The 20,673-nt window shown below is 37.4% G+C and overlaps 2 long non-coding RNA genes across 3 annotated transcripts; both read left to right on the forward strand.

The window, feature by feature from the left end:
- Window positions 1-11,497: 11,497 nt before the first annotated feature.
- On the forward strand, window positions 11,498-14,250 carry LOC110895396. The gene is made up of 4 exons (XR_002567102.2): window positions 11,498-11,649; window positions 12,935-13,019; window positions 13,316-13,406; window positions 13,970-14,250. It is a non-coding gene; the product is annotated as an uncharacterized LOC110895396 (long non-coding RNA).
- Window positions 14,251-15,029: 779 nt separating this feature from the next.
- LOC110895395 lies at window positions 15,030-20,397 on the forward strand. 2 transcript variants are annotated; one of them, XR_002567101.2, is made up of 4 exons: window positions 15,030-17,947; window positions 19,233-19,317; window positions 19,614-19,704; window positions 20,268-20,397. It is a non-coding gene; the product is annotated as an uncharacterized LOC110895395 (long non-coding RNA). The 2 variants fall into 2 exon arrangements; XR_002567100.2 differs by lacking the exon at window positions 19,614-19,704 and having other exon boundaries at window positions 15,044-17,947.
- Window positions 20,398-20,673: the final 276 nt, after the last annotated feature.

The raw sequence follows: 20,673 nt of genomic DNA on the forward strand, positions 1-20,673 counted from the left end.
TCAGGGTTGAAGGGTTCAGCGGTGGTACTGTTTACTTCGTTAATTATTTGGTTTGGGACTTCCACAATGAAGTCAGCCAAGACTTGGGCTTTGACAACTTTTCGTGGGACGTAGGTGATGTTGTGTTCACCTAGTTCCACTGCCCATTTTGCCAACCTTCCTGAGTTCTCTGGTTTTTCAAGCACATTTTTAATGGGTTGGTCAGTGACCACTTGTATAGGATGTGCTTGGAAATACCTCTGAAGCCTTCTAGCCGTTTGAACTAGGGCTAGGGCAAGCTTTTCGAGGGGAGGATATTTGGTTTCAGCCAATTTTAAAGTTTTGCTGAAGAAGTAAACAGGTACCTGAGCCGTGTTTCGTTCGATGGTGAGGACTGCACTTATAGCCTCTTCAGCAACCGATAGATAGACTGAAATTAACTCTCCCGTTTCTGGAGCTGCGATGTCTGGCAAGGAAGCAAGATGTTGTTTCATCTGGTTGAAGGCTTCCTCAGCTTCACCAGTCCATTTGAAATCTTTCTTATCAGAACAATTTTTGAGTGTTTTGTAGAAGGGTAGGGACCTTTCTGCCAGCTTGGAGGTGAAACGCTTCAAGGCAGCAAGCTTCCCGTTTAAACTTTCAACCTCCTTCTTGGTTTTTGGTAGCTTGGTTTCGAGGATAGCTTTTACTTTGTTTGGGTTGGCCTTAATGCTTTGTTTTCCGACAACATGGCCTAGGAATTTTCCTTCTTCGAATCCAAACGAGCATTTTTCAGGGTTAAGTTTCATGTTAACCTTTCTGAGATTTTTGAAAGTTTCTTGGATGTCATCAAGCATTTGATATTATGTCTTGCTTTTGATTACCAAGTCATCGATGTAAGCTTCCATGTTTTTACCAATTTGACTTGCAAAAGCTTTGTCTACCAGACGTTGGTAGGTTGCTCCAGCGTTCTTGAGTCCAAAGGGCATCTTCTTGTAGCAGAAGATCCCTTTATCAGTGTGGAACGCCGTCTTCTCTTCGTCTTCTTCCTTCATAAGTATTTGATGATATCCTTTGTAAGCATCAAGAAAGCATTTGAAAGGGTAACCGGTGAGCGAGTCAACCTTGAGATCGATTTCTGGTAGTGGATAACAGTCCTTTGGACAAGCCTTGTTGAGATCCTTGAAGTCTATGCACATCCTCCAGGAGTTGTCCGGCTTCTTGACCATGACTGGGTTTGCAACCCATGATTGGTACTTGACTTCTCGGAGAATGTCAGCTGATACGAGCTTTTCAACTTCCTGGCAAGCAGCCAGGCTTCTTTCGGGTGCTAAGCTTTTTTTCTTTTGGACCATGGGCTTGACATCGGGTGGTATTTTTAACTCATGCTCAACAACGTTTCAGGGGATTCCTGTCATGTCTTCTGGACACCAAGCAAAGACATCGCTGTAATGTGTCAACAATTTTTCCAGATAAGAGAGAGTCTCTTGTGAAAGGCCTGGATTGAGCCTTATTCTTTGTTCAGGGTACTTAGGATTTATGATTAGCCTTTGCTTGTCTTCTTCACTTCTTGGACTTTTATCTTCAACCAGGTAGGCTTCTTGGGAAGGTTGAAGGGTTGCTATCCCTCTCTCAGTCGGAAATTTTACTGTGCCATGTCCAACAGACACGGCCATGTAAAAGGCACACTGTCCTTGTCTTCCTATGATCACATCATAGTTTGACGGTATGTTGATAACCACAAAGGTGAGCGGCTGGATTCTTTCCTTCTGACCTTCGTTGAAACGGACATTTAGTGTCAGCTGCCCTAAAGGCTTGAGGGGGATATCAGCAATACCTTTAATGGAGGTTCCAGAGGGTTGAAGCCTTGAACGTTCTTCATTACTCAAGCGGTTGAAGAACTTCTCGAACATGATTTCAGTGGCCGCCCCAGTGTCTATATATGCCCTATATGTTTTCAACGTTCCCACAGTAGCTTCTTCAACAAGAGGACTTGAAAGAGGGGCTTTTTCTGTTGGGGGAAAGCAAACACACTGAAGCTCCCAAGCTTCCAACCGCTGTCTTTTATGAGGAACCCTTTCATCGGAGTCCACCATATTGACTTCCTTTCCCTTTCCTTCAGCCATTTTGTCCCGAACCCCTTTTACCAAATGGGCGAGTTCTCCGGACTTAACAGCCTCTTCGATTCTTTTCTTGAGCTGGAAGCAATCGTTGGTATGGTGACCCTTTTCTTCATGGAACTCACAGTACTGTGTGGAGTTCTCATTTTTCCTGCTTTTGGGGAGAGGCCTAGGAGGCCTAAAGTTCTGCTTGACTTCTTCTGTTGCAAGGATTTCTTGAGGAGTCTTTGTGAGGGGTGTGAAGCTCACACCTTTCTCCCCGATTGGAGGGTTCCGGCCTTCAGACCTCCGATGGTCTGAACCCTTTTGTCGTCTGTCATAGGAGTTATAGTTCCCTCTTTTTCTGACTGGGCTATTACTTCGCCAGCTAGACCCTCTTTTCCTTTGTTCTTTAATGTCAACCGCCTCCTCTCCCCGAATACGGGCTTCTGCCCTTTCGAGAGCTTCTTCCAAAGTCTTGGGTAGGGACTTGTTGAAATCTCTTGTGAGATATTTCGAGGTGATAGCGTTCATGAAATCGGCTACCCTCATTTTTTTCATATGCCCCTACATAGGTCAGACCTTCCTTCTTATATCGTTCGATAAACTCGCGAAGACTTTCATTGTCACGTTATTTTATTTGAAAAATGACTGTCGCATCTTTGACATATCGTCTTTGCTGGGAGAAGTTGGCCAGAAAACCCTTGCTAAGATCATTGAAGCTTCGAATGCTTCGAGCAGGTAAGTCATTGAACCAGATCCTAGCTGACCCCACAAGGGTTTGCATGAACATTAGACAACTTCATCATTTGACTACTTCTCGATTCTTGCTGCACCGGTAAATATCTGCAGATGGTCTTCAGGATCTTCCATCCCATCATATGTTCTAATGTGGGCTGGCATCTTGATTTTCGTTTGGGAGTCATAATCGGCTATCTGTTGTGAAAAGCATGAGAGGTTACTTGGTTTATAGGGCTTGGCCAAGTCTTCTTCGACCCTTGTGCTCACATTGTTATTACCATTGTTGTTCCCTTGAGTGGCTAGCACTTGATTGATGAAGTGCTGCCACGGGAAACTGGCCATCATATGGGTCATCATCTGGGGGACATGGGGTTGGAGCCTTGAAGGCTTCCAGGTACAACTGAGCAGCTAACTCCAAGGGGGTGCTCATAACCGCACTCCATGCCAATGGGAGCACGGATAGGGCTTGTTTCCATGAGGTTGCCGTAGAAGCTGGAAAGCTTGTTACCGGGGATTGTAGGAGCTGATCTAGGGTCAGCTCATGACCCAGAGGAGCACCACTCATGACCGGCTGAGATGAAAAGATAGGACGTGTCGTGGGGTTTGCCATTGTAGGCAAATATGGAACAGGGTTTGGTGGATTACTGGGACCGGCCTCATTTCTGGCTGTAAAAGGTGGAATGGGAGGTCCGGGAGACAGCGTTGGTTCAGGTTCATCATAGTCTAGGCGAATCCTCACTCCCTTATCCTTCTCTTTGTTCACATACTGGTTGAGGAGAGACCTCAACTCAAGAAAATTGTTGGCAACCCCTTCGGGGGTAAGCTCAATACGCGTCGGAGTGTCAGAGATGCCAACATTAGGGGAAGGAACTCCGGATCTGGAAGGAGTTGGAGTGTTAAAGGTAAGAAACTCGGGTGTGCTCCCCGAAGTTGAGAAAGAGGTTGGTATAGCCACATGAGCTTGGCTGCTACCCGGGGTTGAAGTGTTTGGAACCTAATTTACTTCACCCGGGGATCCACTTTCAGACATGGTGATTTCAAGAGAGAAGAGATACACTACTAGGTCTTTTTGAAGAGAAATAGCGGCGTAGCCCCACGGTGGGCGCCAACTTGTTGAAGCAACATATAATAGACCAGCGGTAGTAGCAGGACTGGTTAGGCAAGAGGGTTGAAGGGTTCAGCTTTGCCTAACGCAGGTCGTGGGGTCCCCCCACGTTTGCAAGACGTGGAAGGAGGTTCACTAGTTTATTTTTGCTATTTGCTAAGGATCCTTCTAGTGAATATGATCAGGCTCGGATGAAGGAGCAAATAGAATGTGTGTGTTGGATGCGAAAGGAAGAGAGTCGCATGAAGCAAACACTCAAGATGAATGACCAGAGATTAAGAGAATCAGGGCTGGTCCGGAATGTCTTCTGAAGTAAATGAAGTATCAATTTATAGGAGAAGACATCTCCCAAAGAAGAGTACGTTTGACTAGTGACATGTGCTTGTAGTGAGGGGTTTCCCCTTTTGGGGGTTAAAGCCTTTGACCCCTGGATAATAGCGTGTGCTCTTGCAGACCTGCGTTGCTTTTGCGGCTAGCGAGTTGGTGGAGCTGTTCGGGGATGTGACTTATTTACTGTTCCCGTGTTGCTTTACTTCATCTCCTCAGCTTTTCAACCGTTGAACCCTTTAACCCTTTGAGCGTTTACATATTTAGTCATTTTATTTAGTCTTGGGCTACCCCCGTCATCACCGCCCATTGGCGAGAAACCTTAGCCGACCAAGGCAGCGGCATTGTTATTTTGTGGTCATGGTTTCAACCAAAAAGTCGACAACGATTGTATGCTAACTATTCCTGCAAATCTGGAGGCCAATGATGCAATGGTTGTCCTGATCACAACTAAGAGCGATGATGGCGAGTGCATGTAGAGAGATTGCAGCGGAAGTAGACAACCAGTTGAATATCCAGATTCAAGCAGCGGTAGATGGTTCTGATGGTTCCGATGAGGCTAAAGGTGGCTACTCGTGACTGGGGGATAACGACGTCGACGAACAACTGCAGTCCGGCGGTTTGGTGAAAAATACCGAGAAAATAAAGATAGGAGCTGGTTGTGGTGTCTGGTGTCTGGTGTGATGCTGATCATAGAGATACAGAGAGAAGTGGACTGGTGCTCTAAAGTGTAAACCAATCAAAACAAAATCTTTAGATTGGGAAATGAAGAAGACTTGTGCTTCACCATATTGTACATAAAGCATTAATGACATGTAAAAAATTCTACAGCAATTTCTACTCACAAACACTTTTTGCAAATTAATACAGAGGAAATAATTGACCTAAAAATTTACATACAATATGGCAAAACTTATGTTATTATTTTATTAATAAATCTTGATAATTTTTTATCCAAGTTTATAAATTATAAAATCTAACGTGGATGTTTCAGTTATACGATATAACTTTTGACTACTTATAAAATCTTAAAAAAACATGCAAAGTAAACACAGTTGTTTATATTTAATAGTCACACTCAACTTTTAATTGCCTACAACTTAAAGCAATATATCTGTAAATATACTTATATGGAGGATTGTGATTCAAGACTTGTAAAAGAAATAATATTTTTTTTAAATAAAAAAAAACATGCAAAGTAAACACAGTTGTTTATATTTAATAGTCACACTCAACTTTTAATTGCCTACAACTTAAAGCAATATATCTGTAAATATACATATATGGAGGATTGTGATTCTAGACTTGTAAAAAGAAATAATTATTTTTTTTTAAATAAAAGTATCTTTGACAAAGAGAACAATTATATATCAAGCTTTGGATGCCGTTGAATGATCAACTAATTAAAGGTTTTCAAATTATTTTAAATCATTCATTTGGATGCCGTTGAATGATCAACTAATTAAAGGTTTTCAAACACTTATAAAGAAACTTTTATTTATTTAATTAGTGATGCATATACGTTTATGGTCTGTTTGGTGCATACAAATTGTTCTCGATGATCAATTTGTTTCCTGCAAATAGGTATATACAAACTAAGAAGATTGAAATGTGATCAATATATAAATGTTGGCAAATCTTTAATAGGTTGCCTCGCCGTATAACCCTTTTCCAGTGACGGATTCAGGAATTTTTCCCATCAGGTTCTTTTTGGTAGATTTTTCACAAATTCTCACTATTTTTTTTTAATTATACAAAATTTCCACTATTTTTTTTTCATTTTTTTCCAAACTAAGAGGGTTCTCGGGAGGCCCTTTTGCGATGTTTGTTGGCATGTAAAAAGATGAATATCGGATTAAGAAAGAAAATGATGCAACGACCACATTTGTGTTAGCTCGACTGTTATTTCCCTTTCACATATTGTAGCAATATGCAAAGCGAGGCTATTGATCCCTTTTCTAGTCGCAAGCAACATCGTTATAATGATTATAACTAAAATTTATAATTATAAAAAATAGAGTGAATTTCAAATTTTGTTCTTTATCTTTATACCTAATTTCAGGCGGTATCCTTTATCTTTAAAATTGATGAGTTTTGTACTTAATGTTTCAAAATTGTGCACGGTTTGTCCTTTGACCCTAACCTAGTTTATTTTTTAGTTAAATCTGATCACATGACATGAACATGAGGGCATATTTGTCTTTTTACCATTACAGGGACTATTGTGTAAATTTTTAATATCCAAAACTATTTTGTAAATAATGAGAAAAGACATATAAAAAACAAATCTGTATTCTCTCTCTCTCTCTCTCTCTCTCTCTCTAACCTACTCTCTATCTCCCTTCTCCCTCTCTAACCTACATCTCTCTTACCTTTCAAACCACCACCACTTCCCGGTCGTCGCCACCACCACCACCACCACTTCCTGGTTGCCGCCACCACCACTACCTGGTTTCTCTCTATATACCCATATCCTATTCTCTCTAACTCTGTCCATCACCACCAACACCCAGTAGCGGATCTAGATTATACGCATAGGGATAACGTTTCAATAAAAAGGGGTAATGAAATCCAAAAAAAGGTTAAATTTTTTCCAAAATTTACACTACCGTCGGAGCGTCAAGGGGCAACGGAGGTTATCCCATCACTCTAGGTCCGCCCCTGCCAACACCACCATCAACAGCTACCAACCACTAACATTGTTCTTCACCGCTCACGCACCACCGCCATGTTCTTTACAGTCAGATCCCTGAACAACGACGCCAACCACCAACACTGTTCTCTACCCACTACTAAACAGAACAAAATCCTGAATGACGCCAAACGCCGCCGCCAACCACTTCGATTAAGTGGCTGGATTTGAAATTAGATTGCTGTATTTGAAATTTATTTTTATTGAAATTAGATGGCTGGATTTGAAATTCAAAATTTAGGGATTATATGGCAAAATGGTATGATACTGTGTTAAGGGTGGATATTCAGGGTGCATCTACATTGAGAAAGATTATTGGGGATTCTGCAGCTTGTTTGATTTTGTTGAAGGTGAATGATTAAACAGGTTTGTTGTACATATTCTAGGCGGTTACGGTGGTGGTACATGTTCATGGTGATTTGGTGGAGGGCTAGGGTGAAGGATGTGGGGGAAGGTTTAATCGAAGGGTTGAATCAGTGGGCTAATGGTGAGGAGGTGCGGTTGTGGTCGAAGGGGGTTAGTGGAGGTGGATGTGGATGTGTTTTGGTGGTGGTTGTTTTATGGTTGTGGTGGCCGCGGGGGGGGGGGGGGGGGGGGGGGTGGGGAGGAGATGTTGGCTAGTGGTGGTGGTCATGGTTGTTGAGAGTCGTGGAGGGTGGTGGTTGTTGGTGGTTGATTGGGACGGTTGAGAGTCGTGGAGGGTGGTTGTTGTTAGTGGTTGATTGGAACGGTTGTTTACGGTGGCAAAGAGAGGTAGAGAGAGAGAAAGGGTAGAAAGATGGAGAAATAAATGCGTATACATATACACATATACATATTATATAAATATATATTATATTATTTTTAAAATTTATTTTTTTTCTTATTTGGTAAAATATTTTTAAATATATATGTAAAAAGACTAAACTACCCTTGTATGAGCTAATTTTAGCTGAAAAATAAACTAGGTTAGGACCAAAAGATAAACCGTGCACGATTTTGAAACATTAAGTACAAAACTCAACAATTTTAAACATAAAGGACAACGTCTGAAATTAGGTATAAAGATAAAGGACAAAATTTGCAATTCACTCTAAAAAAATATTAAGAAAAACGAGTAGAAAAAGTAGACACAACGTCTATGAAACCATTTATAGGGAAAAGATCAAATAGGAAGTTTATTTTGGCTAGGAAGTGTAGGAAGCAATAGGATTAAGACATGTGACAACATTTAAAATAAAGAAAAAGGGTATTTTAGTCAATCCAACCCTTTCTTCTTCATTTTCAAAACCCAGTAACTTCAAAACCCACCATTTTCAAAACCCACTATCTTCAACCATTTATTCACTTTCTATCTCAATAATCACTACATTATAGTGCGATTTTCATCACCAATCAATGATTCAAACACTCGATCAACGTGTTCTTCAGCTTTTTTTTGAAGAAAACCCATTTCTTCACTTTCTATCTCAATAATCGTTTTTTCCGGTGATTTTGGAGATAATCACTCGATTCGTTCGATTCGAGCGTTGATAAGTGTTTCAATCATTCAAACTTCGTCAATTGTTGAAGAAATCACTTCGATCCATGTAAGAAATTCTTTAATTTCATTTTTACGATCTGGGTTTTTGATTTATTCATTGCGTTTTACGATCTTGGCGGGGGTCCGGGGGCAGCGCCCCTGGTAGCGGGGTCCCAGGGGCGGCAGCCCCTGGCGGGGTCCAAGGGGCAGAGCCCGTGGCTGGGGTTGAGACAATTCACATACAAACATGTTTTTTATCTCCTGCTTCCTGGTTCAGACAATTCACATACAAAACTGCATTCGTAGACAGTGTTTCTGGTTCTGTAAACAACAGGTTCTGGTCATTGCGTTTTAGTTAGATTCTGGTTCTGTGAACAACAGTTTCTGGTCATTGCGTTTTAGACAGTTTCTGGTTCTGTGAACAACTGTTTCTGGTCATTGCGTTTTAGAAATAAAACATTTTTGAAGTGTTTTTACTCATTGCGTTTTAGGTAAACACATTTTTATGTGTATTCAGTTCATTTCGTTTTCGAGAGAACAGTTTCTTTTGTGTTTTTAGGCCATTGCGTTTTAGAAATAAGACATTTTTATGTGTTTTCTAGGCATTGCGTTTTAGAAATAAGACACTTTTAAGTGTTTTCTTGCCATTGCGTTTTAGAAAGACATTTTTAAGTGTTTTCTGGTCATTGCGTTTTAGAAATAAGACATTTTTAAGTGTTTTCTGGCCATTGCGTTTTAGAAATAAGACATTTTTAAGTGTTTTGGGTGCGTTGCGTTTTAGAAAAAGTCGTTTTTTACGTTTTTTTTTTCATTGCGTTTTACACAACTGAGTTTTCTCCATTGCGTTTTACGCAACTGGGTTTTCAAATTTTTTTTTGAAAATATAGCAATAGTATACTCGTTTTAAAGATAAAAAAACGCTCTTTTTTTGGTGCAATTTTTATAAAAAAATAATGTCGTATGAAAAAGTTATTAACGTTTAAAAAATAGGGGGAATTGGAGGAGAGAGAAACTATTGTGCTGGATTGACTAGAATGCCACTAACAAACCCACGCGCCTCTTTTTTTTTTTTGCTTCAATTTCATTCATTTAATCTTAGCTCTTGATTAACTAAATGGATGGTCAAGATCACTTACTAGCCTTCCTAGCCAAATAAAATACCTATTTATTTTACTTCTTTAATTTTACGATATGATGACCCTTATTTAATATTAAACTTATAAAGATACTGATACCTATATCAAGTATATTCTATGTTTTTTGAAACGTAAGTATATTCTATGTGTAAACAAAAACATGTTGGTAGCTTTTAACTACAAATAGTTATAATAGGTTGATTGACAAATGATTTCTATATTACAATGCAATAATACTTGGTTTTTATGTGTGACAAAGAAAAGAATAAGTGACCTAAATGATACAAGTCTTTTGTATTACGTTATGACATATGAAGCATATAAAACATGTTTTTTAAATAAAAATTAACAATAATAAACTAAAAGAAAAGGGTGATCCATTGGTTGGTGATACATTGTTGGAAATGATTTGTTAAGCTTGATGGTACTTAAGAATTTGAAAGTTTCGTCACTGACCAAAGGATGCCATTTTCTTTTAGTTTAATACAGAGAGAACTATAATTAACCAAACAAACTTTTAACTCTTATCTTAAAAACTAATAAATAAAATATATGTAGATCAACAAGGCATCTAGCTCGTTACATATATATACCTCGTATGAACTACATATATATTTTCACGAGCTACATGTGTGGTTTGACAATCTACATATATTCACTAGTACATAATAAATCTTTTGGCATGTGGGTGGATGTGGGCAATTTAGGGAAGCAAGACCCCTTAACACGCGTGTGAAAATAAACGTGTCACTACCATCACATGCCACCAATCTACTCATCTGTGGTCCAATGAAGACGTGTCAGGCTTGGCTGTCACTATTCATTCTATTGCTCTATTATTAGATTAAGATTTAAGATGTAAGTTTTTATTTTATTTTGTATTTTTGTTTCATCGATAATTACCGACACTTAAATATCTTAGTGTTGTGAAACTAGTCTAATAGCAAAAGAATATGGGAGAATAACAAGGATAAGGAGATTAATATTATTGATTGAGGTGTGTTTGTTACAAAGGAATACAATGAACATATATAAGAGAGAAAGTCTTGGAGAAGAAGCCAATCTATTTAAGGAGTTGATAATCACATAATAAAATATATTTATAACACTCCCCCTTGGTTATCAACTTCGTACGCTTTGAGATGTTGCCTCGTTAAAAACCTTGTCAGGAAAACTAAGTGGAACAAAACCTCAGCTAAGGGAAAAAGAGTGCAGCGCGTAATTTCTTCTCCTAATACTTCTGGATTATGTATGTTGACTCATTAAAAACCTTACTAAGAAAACTCAATGGGACAAAACTTAGTCAAAGAAAAAAGAGTGCAACTTGTATGATACTCCCCCTCATTTGGATATGTAGACTTTTAGTGACGTGACTCAATCTTCCTTGAAAGTTGCTCAAAGCTTTTGTATCAAATGAAATGTCGCTTGATCCCTTGAAGTACAATCCTTTATGTTGAGCAAGGTTGTATGATTTTCATATGAGCCTTCTAGTTCATCTTCTTGTAAACAAATATCATAAGATCTGTAATTGTGTTTTGTTACATTCTCTGCTGTAACACCCCGAAAACAGGTTTGGAAATTAAACCCCGTTAATACTAAAGACGGGGAAAGTACCGTTAGCGGTAAAAGTAAACAGGAAAATATTAGGAATCAAGTGAATAATCCTAATATTAATTAAAGGTGAATAAAAGCTTCCAGGAAAATAGAATGGATAAAAGGCCCGATTTAACGGGACTTAAAATAAAACGGGTTTTAACTCCCGGAACCCACTAAGTTAACTAGGTAAAATTAACCTAGTTAGTAATGAGTAACTAAAAAACAAACTATGGGTTATAGTTTCATTTATGAATCTCTAAACTTGAGGGCTAAACATGGGAAACTAGAGAAGTGTTTTATTAAAACACTTGAATAAAAAAAAGAAAAAAAGAAAGAAAACACACATACATGTGTGTAGTATGCGCGATCAGAAGAAGAAGCCAGGAGAGAGCTCAAACCCTAGTTCAGCAAATCCTCCAAATCGAAGCTCAAATCAAGCCCGAATCGTCTGCATGATTACAAATTCGTGATCGCCTAGTCGTGAGGATCATAAGGTATGTAAAAATTTGATGATTTGTGAAGTTGTAAAATTTGAGTAATCTTCATAATCGCGAATTATGTATGGATTAGAGAGGCTATGGCTGAATTAGTGTTGTATGATTTCTTGAAAACAAACCCTAGATGTAAACTCGCTAATTTAGCACCATAAATTAGTGTTTTGGTTAACTAGTTATGTAGGTGCTAAGTGGGTTCTATGAATATGGGATGAACACTAGAATTATAGTGTTAAAATAGATGAACATTAGGTAAGTAATGCAAGTTCTAGTTGTAACTTATAAACACTAGACATAAGGGCTTGAAATTGATGCTTGAAGCTTGGTTGGAAGTTAATCAAGAACTTGACAAAAGAAGTATACGAATCTTGCACACTAGGTGTTTGTTAAAATGCCTAAATGAAAACTAAAGTGCTGAAATAGATGATATTTTTGACATCTCTTAGCCTACAATCACTGTGTTATAGGTTTCTAACCATTACCAAGAGTTTAATAAGGGTTATAGCCATGGAAATAGGTTGCATTTGATGGTTTGGGTCGAATTTGAAAGGAACCTAAACATGATTTCCGTAGCTTTTTATATGGATTTTGACTAATCTTAAAAAAATCATATAAAATCAACCGTTTATCCGATTTGGGTGTTCTATACCTTTTCGGAAAGCTTATGAAGTAAATTTTTACTGTTTTCAATCATAAGAAACAAATGTGGTTGTTAAAGAGGTCAAAAATGTGATTAAAACTGCTGTTCAGAAAACTTAAAAGCTGATTGAAAAATGAAAATATAGTTGCTGTGCTGATTTTATAAAAATCATATAAAATCATAGAAAATTCGTTAGAAGGTGTACCTTATATGCTTGCGAAGGTATTGAAGTTTTCTACGATCCATTTTTGAACATGTTAATCTTGTTCGGAATTTAAATGGGTCATAATGGTCGATTACAGCAGCTGAATAGAAAAATCGCTGCACATTAATAATGTTATTATTAATCCGGAAAAGGCATATGATTGCGTATACTTGTTTAGTCATGAAGTATTTATTGTTAGGAACAAATAGCACTTTATGTGACATGCTTAAAGTGTTTAAAATCACTTACTAACTTGTTATATAAGTAATTTCACTAACGGGTCAAACGATTAGTGAATGAAAATAATTATGGTATGAAACTAGTTGTTGAATATATGGCATGCTTTAATTTACAAGTGTGTAAAAAAAAGGGGGGTCCATAGGGTGATGGCCATTATATAGAATGACCAATCTAACCATCTTATGGATGTTATGATATAGTTGACTCTAAACAAGCTAGGTGGGAGCTTGAAAAGGAACGGGTCAAACGGATCATGGATGCGAAGAATGTTTGTGCGGACGTGAGGTAAGTAAAGCTTACACTTTTTTTAGGATACGTATTTACTTTATAGATTATAAACACGGCCAAGGTTATATCCGAAATATGGGTTCCGACACGAAATGATACAGGTCGGGACGAATAAAAGGATAAAAACCATGTTTAATGGCAAAAAGGGGCGAAATGGGTTAAATAATGAAATGGTAAATAAAGACCATTCAAATATAAGTGCAAAATGTTGGTCGTTTAGACTAAACAGGTCAAATGGTAATGTTAACACCATTTGACGACTAACAAGTGCATGTCGAATCTAATGCTCACAGGGTAAAACGGCTTATGGAATTTACATGGCTATGAATCAGCAAATTATTAAGGCAAGGTATTAAAACGGGTCAATACTTTGACCCGCGCCAGGTACGCGTAAATTTGGTGGAAGATATGTGAATACCTTAATGTAGAAAAATGACATGTGAAAGTAGAGAGTGGGATTTAAACTTAAATGATTAAATTCTCTCTAACGGGTCGAAATATGCATTTAAGCGTAGATGGGTCAAAATCTTGTAAAAAGGTAATAAGCCGAATGCATAAAAGTCTCAAAATTTATTAAGCCGGATGTCGGACTTTAACTCCATATGATGGAGAATCAAATTACAAACATGTAGGAAGAAATGGTAGGTCAAACGGACAAGCGAATTTAAAGATACGAAAGATTTCGTGTCAATTACGGCAAAATGGAAAGGCTGAATGCAGGGGCCACCGTAACTTACGGTGCCACCGTAAGTTACGGTGGAGCTGAATTATTTACGGTGGTTGCCTACTGTTGTACGGTAGGAAAATTTTATTACAGAGGCCGCCACCGTAAGTTACGGTGGAGGTCACTTTCAAATTTTTGTTTTTGGAATCAATGGTTTCCCGGACTCGTTTGGACACGTTTTAAAGCCCGTAAGACTAAAGCATTTCGTGTTTATGAAATGTAGGTACATTTTGGATGCCGGAAGACGATCAAGCTCGACGAAGGACCGAACACAATATAGATACATGCTTCCGCACTTTAACACTTTGTAAATTTTAAACAACGAATTCAACCACGTTATGTAGAATAACTTATGAATTGTAAAAGTTTTAATAAATTCGTATTTTTATAGTATGTGTAGGCTTAACTACACATCTAATTGTTGGTGTTTACATATAAAATTGTTAATTAGTAACTAGGGTGTTACAAGTTGGTATCAGAGCCCTGGTTTAAGAGATTCAAGTATGGTGGGGAAAACCATGCTTGGACTTAAACCTTATGCTTTTGACAAAGATTGGTGTTCGGTTCGAGGCTTGATCGCAAATCCGGTAAGTACATCTATGCTAATAGTTTAGCATGCTAAAGTGTTGTAAACAACACATGGGGTTATCGTGTGATACACGTTACCTCAATTAAGCGATAAATGTAGTTGACAAAGTTACGCGTGTTGACACGTATAGTACAAAAGTCTTGTATTATGATACGGGCATTTAGTAAAGTTGACATTACTAACTTTTGTGAATCTCTTGATTGAAGGACACTTGCGTTTAAAGATGACAAAGGTTAAACAAATTAAAGATGTGATAGAGGAACAGTCCGAGGCATGACGAGAGGAACATGCTCACTAAGGACTAAATCGCGTAAAGACCGCGAACAAGGTTAATGGCAAGAAACGCCCGTCGGGGCAAGCATTATCAGGTGCGTGCTTTTAAATATAATCGCGCAATTAGCAATGTGCAACAAACATGTAAAGAATGATTGTCGCATATGTAAATTAGAAACTTGAGAAACCTGAATAGAATACCTATCCAGGATATTATCTCCAAGAAAACTAAATAGAGGTGTTACTTACATGGGGTGTGATGTGAAAACTATAAAAAGGTCGTGTATCTCATGTGTTAATCGCTTACTCTGGCCAAGTAAGTAGTGGCATATGATACCATGAGTTTCTTATAGCGGACACATTATATCTGATGTAGTAAGGACGGGGTAAATGGGACAAATTAAAAAGTACCCAAAAGAGTCAAGTGAGCAAAATATTTGATAATAATGTAAACGCACAGCCGAGTGACGGAAGCGTATTACATTAAGATAATGAGCCCGAGTGAAGGGACAAAGAAACACGTAAGATGATCAGAATATGTATTGGGAGGGGGTGTACTTACACTCGAACCCGGAAAATGCAAACATGTAAAATGATGTAGACATGTATTGGGAGGGGGTGTACTTACACTCGAACCCGAAGAATATAAACGTGTAAAATGATCAAGATATGCATTGGGAGGTAGTGTACTTACACTCGAACTCGGAAAATGCAAATATGTAAAATGATGTAGACATGTATTGGGAGGGGGTGTACTTACACTCGAACCCGGAAAATGCAAATATGTAAAATGATGTAGACATGTATTGGGAGGGGGTGTGCTTACACTCAAACTCGGAAAATGCAAACATGTAAAATGATGTAGACATGTATTGGGAGTGGGTGTACTTACACTCGAACCCGAAGAATATAAACATGTAAAATGATCAAGATATGCATTGGGAGGTAGTGTACTTACACTCGAACCCGAAGAATGCAAATAAGACTCTTAACGGGCCGATTTTGTAAAACACCAAATTTGAGAACAAAGTAGGAATATAAAAGCGAAACGAAGTCATAATGCATACCGTAAGGGTTGCAATAATAACGACTTCGGTAAAACACCCGGTTGGTGGGTAAGGATTTAAACACATGCGTAGACTGAGAAACAGGAACGCGCATGGAAAGTCAAAAGACTCGGGTTTTGGGTCATGACCAAAGGACGATAAGATAACGGCAAATAGAAATTTTGATGAATTACGCTCAACTATTTTAAAGTTGAACGGGTCGAACAAAGATTGAAGTTTGACATTTATAAGTGATAGAAATTTTCACACGAACAAGTCAAACAAAATTTAAAAAAAAAGGATGACTCTTGCTAAAGTAAGTAAGCACGAATCAAAAAAAAAAAAAGTGCGAAATATTAGTAAACCTATGTAAATGAGTTAAAGGTGTTAAAAACATTAGAATAAAAGAACCCGGGTAATGGGACGTAAAGAAGTATAGGTAAGAATCGGTTAACAATAAGTGTAGGGCAAACCGACGTGTAATTGACGTTAGAAGTCAAGGAGTCGGAAGGATAATTCGAAAGAAAACAATGTAGCCTTAGACTACGGTCAAGGTCAAACGAAATCCAAAAAGTAAACGTGAATAATTCTAAAACATAAGAGGGGGTGCCTTAATGCCATATGCATATATAAATGTATACATATTTGAATAAAGACTTGAATAAAAGATGATCTACGGGATCATCATAACCTGCGGGATATGAATTAAAGCAAAAGGATCATAAGGGTCTCACCTTAAAGAGGTGAAAACATAAGGAAATAGCCTACGAGGTTAAGTGAAGGAACCTACGGGTCAATAGTGTAAGGTGAGGGAATTTGTTACGATTCCCCGCATAAAGTAAGAACGGAAAACAATAAATTATGAGTTATCAATTTCCTTGATATGGATAATTGACAAAAGTTAAAAGGAAAATGCTAAACTAAAACTCCGGTTTTTGCAAGAAATGACGTTTTTACGAATATGAATTCTGATAGACGAATATGTAATAGGCATGAAAGATATAAGTCTTGACACTGATAAGTGCAAGACGATACATTTGAAAAGAAAGGTTGGAATAGACCTAAACATGACGTGACGCGATCACGGTCAAGAGAAGTAATGTGAAGTAATCATATTATGACCCGAGTGATGGGTACAAAGTAACTGGACTGATAAATCTAGTTAGTGAGATCGGTTAAGGTCGAAACCCAAATTAAGAAATTGTTTAACACGTTATTCACTACGAAGAGTAATGTAGAATAAACATAATTTATAAACCTATGTGACTAAGTGGCCAACGTTTGGCGACTCGGTCAAGTAAACAACAAAGGTATATAGATCGAAGAGATAAAGTGACGGCCCATGAGACCTCACTAACAGAAAATATTGATCACTTATTTGAGGGATCATAAAGCTATAAGTTCATGAACAAAAGAATAGTTGCTAAAAGTGAAAGATTTCACCAAGGACCTTTAAACGGGTCAAAACGACGGATTCATAAATAATTTGATAGTATATGAAAGCGATGAATATCGCTAAGTTAACCGGACTAGTGGAAATAACGAGGTTACGCTATTTCAAGATTGCACTATGTACTATGAGATACGTAGACAATTAGTAACCAAAAGGATATTGCCATACTTTTCTGGTAATACTAACAATTAGTCAAAGTAAAAGTAACGTTTAAAAGATTTCTCGGATCAAATGCATTGAGTTTGAACTCGGTGAATTAAGCAAGAAAAGGTTTCGAGGACGAATCCTCTTTAAGGGGGGTAGACTTGTAACACCCCGAAAACAGGTTTGGAAATTAAACCCCGTTAATACTAAAGACGGGGAAAGTACCGTTAGCGGTAAAAGTAAACCGGAAAATATTAGGAATCAAGTGAATAATCCTAATATTGATTAAAGGTGAATAAGAGCTTCCAGGAAAATAGAATGGATAAAAGGCCCGATTTAACGGGACTTAAAATAAAACGGGTTTTAACTCCCGGAACCCACTAAGTTAACTAGGTAAAATTAACCTAGTTAGTAATGAGTAACTAAAAAATAAACTATGGGTTATAGTTTCATTTATGAATCTCTAAACTTGAGGGGCTAAACATGGGCAACTAGAGAAGTGTTTTATTAAAACACTTGAATAAAAAAAACGAAAAGAAAACACACATACATGTGTGTAGTATGCGCGATCAGAAGAAGGAGCCAGGAGAGAGCTCAAACCCTAGTTCAGCAAATCCTCCAAATCGAAGCTCAAATCAAGCCCGAATCGTCTGCATGATTACAAATTCGTGATCGCCTAGTCGTGAGGATCATAAGGTATGTAAATATTTGATGATTTGTGAAGTTGTAATATTTGAGTAATCTTCATAATCGCGAATTATGTATGGATTAGAGAGGCTATGGTTGAATTAGTGTTGTATGATTTCTTGAAAACAAACCCTAGATGTAAACTCGCTAATTTAGCACCATAAATTAGTATTTTGGTTAACTAGTTATGTAGGTGCTAAGTGGGTTCTATGAATATGGGATGAACACTAGAATTATAGTGTTAAAATAGATGAACATTAGGTAAGTAATGCAAGTTCTAGTTGTAACTTATAAACACTAGACATAAGGGCTTGAAATTGATGCTTGAAGCTTGGTTGGAAGTTAATCAAGAACTTGACAAAATAAGTATACGAATCTTGCACACTAGGTGTTTGTTAAAATGCCTAAATGAAAACTAAAGTGCTGAAATAGATGATATTTTTGACATCTCTTAGCCTACAATCACTGTGTTATAGGTTTCTAACCATTACCAAGAGTTTAATAAGGGTTATAGCCATGGAAATAGGTTGCATTTGGTGGTTTGGGTCGAATTTGAAAGGAACCTAAACATGATTTCCATAGCTTTTTATATGGATTTTGACTAATCTTAAAAAAATCATATAAAATCAACCGTTTATCCGATTTGGGTGTTCTATACCTTTTCGGAAAGCTTATGAAGTAAATTTTTACTGTTTTCAATCATAAGAAACAAATGTGGTTGTTAAAGAGGTCAAAAATGTGATTAAAATTGCTGTTCAGAAAACTTAAAAGCTGATTGAAAAATGAAAATATAGTTGCTGTGCTGATTTTATAAAAATCATATAAAATCATAGAAAATTCGTTAGAAGGTGTACCTTATATGCTTGCGAAGGTATTGAAGTTTTCTACGATCCATTTTTGAACATGTTAATCTTGTTCGGAATTTAAATGGGTCATAATGGTCGATTACAGCAGCTGAATAGAAAAATCGCTGCACATTAATAATGTTATTATTAATCCGGAAAAGGCATATGATTGCGTATACTTGTTTAGTCATGAAGTATTTATTGTTAGGAACAAATAGCACTTTATGTGACATGCTTAAAGTGTTTAAAATCACTTACTAACTTGTTATATAAGTAATTTCACTAACGGGTCAAACGATTAGTGAATGAAAATAATTATGGTATGAAACTAGTTGTTGAATATATGGCATGCTTTAATTTATAAGTGTGTAAAAAAAAAGGGGGTCCATAGGGTGATGGCCATTATATAGAATGACCAATCTAACCATCTTATGGATGTTATGATATAGTTGACTCTAAACAAGCTAGGTGGGAGCTTGAAAAGGAACGGGTCAAACGGATCATGGATGCGAAGAATGTTTGCGCGGACGCGGGGTAAGTAAAGCTTACACTTTTTTTAGGATACGTATTTACTTTATAGATTATAAACACGGCCAAGGTTATATCCGAAATATGGGTTCCGACACGAAATGATACAGGTCGGGACGAATAAAAGGATAAAAACCATGTTTAATGGCAAAAAGGGGCGAAATGGGTTAAATAATGAAATGGTAAATAAAGACCATTCAAATATAAGTGCAAAATGTTGGTCGTTTAGACTAAACAGGTCAAATGGTAATGTTAACACCATTTGACGACTTACAAGTGCATGTCGAGTCTAATGCTCACAGGGTAAAACGGCTTATGGAATTTACGTGGCTATGAATCAGCAAATTATTAAGGCAAGGTATTAAAACGGGTCAATACTTTGACCCGCACCAGGTACGCGTAAATTTGGTGGAAGATATGTGAATACCTTAATGTAGAAAAATGACATGTGAAAGTAGAGAGTGGGATTTAAACTTAAATGATTAAATTATCTCTAACGGGTCGAAATATGCATTTAAGCGTAGATGGGTCAAAATCTTGTAAAAAGGTAATAAGCCGAATGCATAAAAGTCTCAAAATTTATTAAGCCGGATGTCGGACTTTAACTCCATATGATGGAGAATCAAATTACAAACATGTAGGAAGAAATGGTAGGTCAAACGGACAAGCAAATTTAAAGATACGAAAGATTTCGTGTCAATTACGGCAAAATGGAAAGGCTGAATGCAGGGGCCACCGTAACTTACGGTGCCACCGTAAGTTACGGTGGAGCTGAATTATTTACGGTGGTTGCCTACTGTTGTACGGTAGGAAAATTTTATTACAGAGGCCGCCACCGTAAGTTACGGTGGAGGTCACTTTCAAATTTTTGTTTTTGGAATCAATGGTTTCCCGGACTCGTTTGGACACGTTTTAAAGCCCGTAAGACTAAAGCATTTCGTGTTTATGAAATGTAGGTACATTTTGGATGCCGGAAGACGATCAAGCTCGACGAAGGACCGAACACAATATAGATACATGCTTCCGCACTTTAACACTTTGTAAATTTTAAACAACGAATTCAACCACGTTATGTAGAATAACTTATGAATTGTAAAAGTTTTAATAAATTCGTATTTTTATAGTATGTATAGGCTTAACTACACATCTAATTGTTGGCGTTTACATATAAAATTGTTAATTAGTAACTAGGGTGTTACATCTGCACTTATAAAAAACTGGCCAAACTTGTTTTGACGGGTTAGTAAAATATCAACCCATATCTTTTGTACCTTAAAGGTATAGAAAATATATGTTTTACCCATTACATTGTCTCTTCACTATAGACTATAGACGAGTTATATCTTGTCAATGTATTCAATG

The sequence above is a fragment of the Helianthus annuus genome, chromosome 12, assembly GCF_002127325.2.
Source record: "Helianthus annuus cultivar XRQ/B chromosome 12, HanXRQr2.0-SUNRISE, whole genome shotgun sequence".
NCBI lineage: Eukaryota > Viridiplantae > Streptophyta > Magnoliopsida > Asterales > Asteraceae > Helianthus > Helianthus annuus.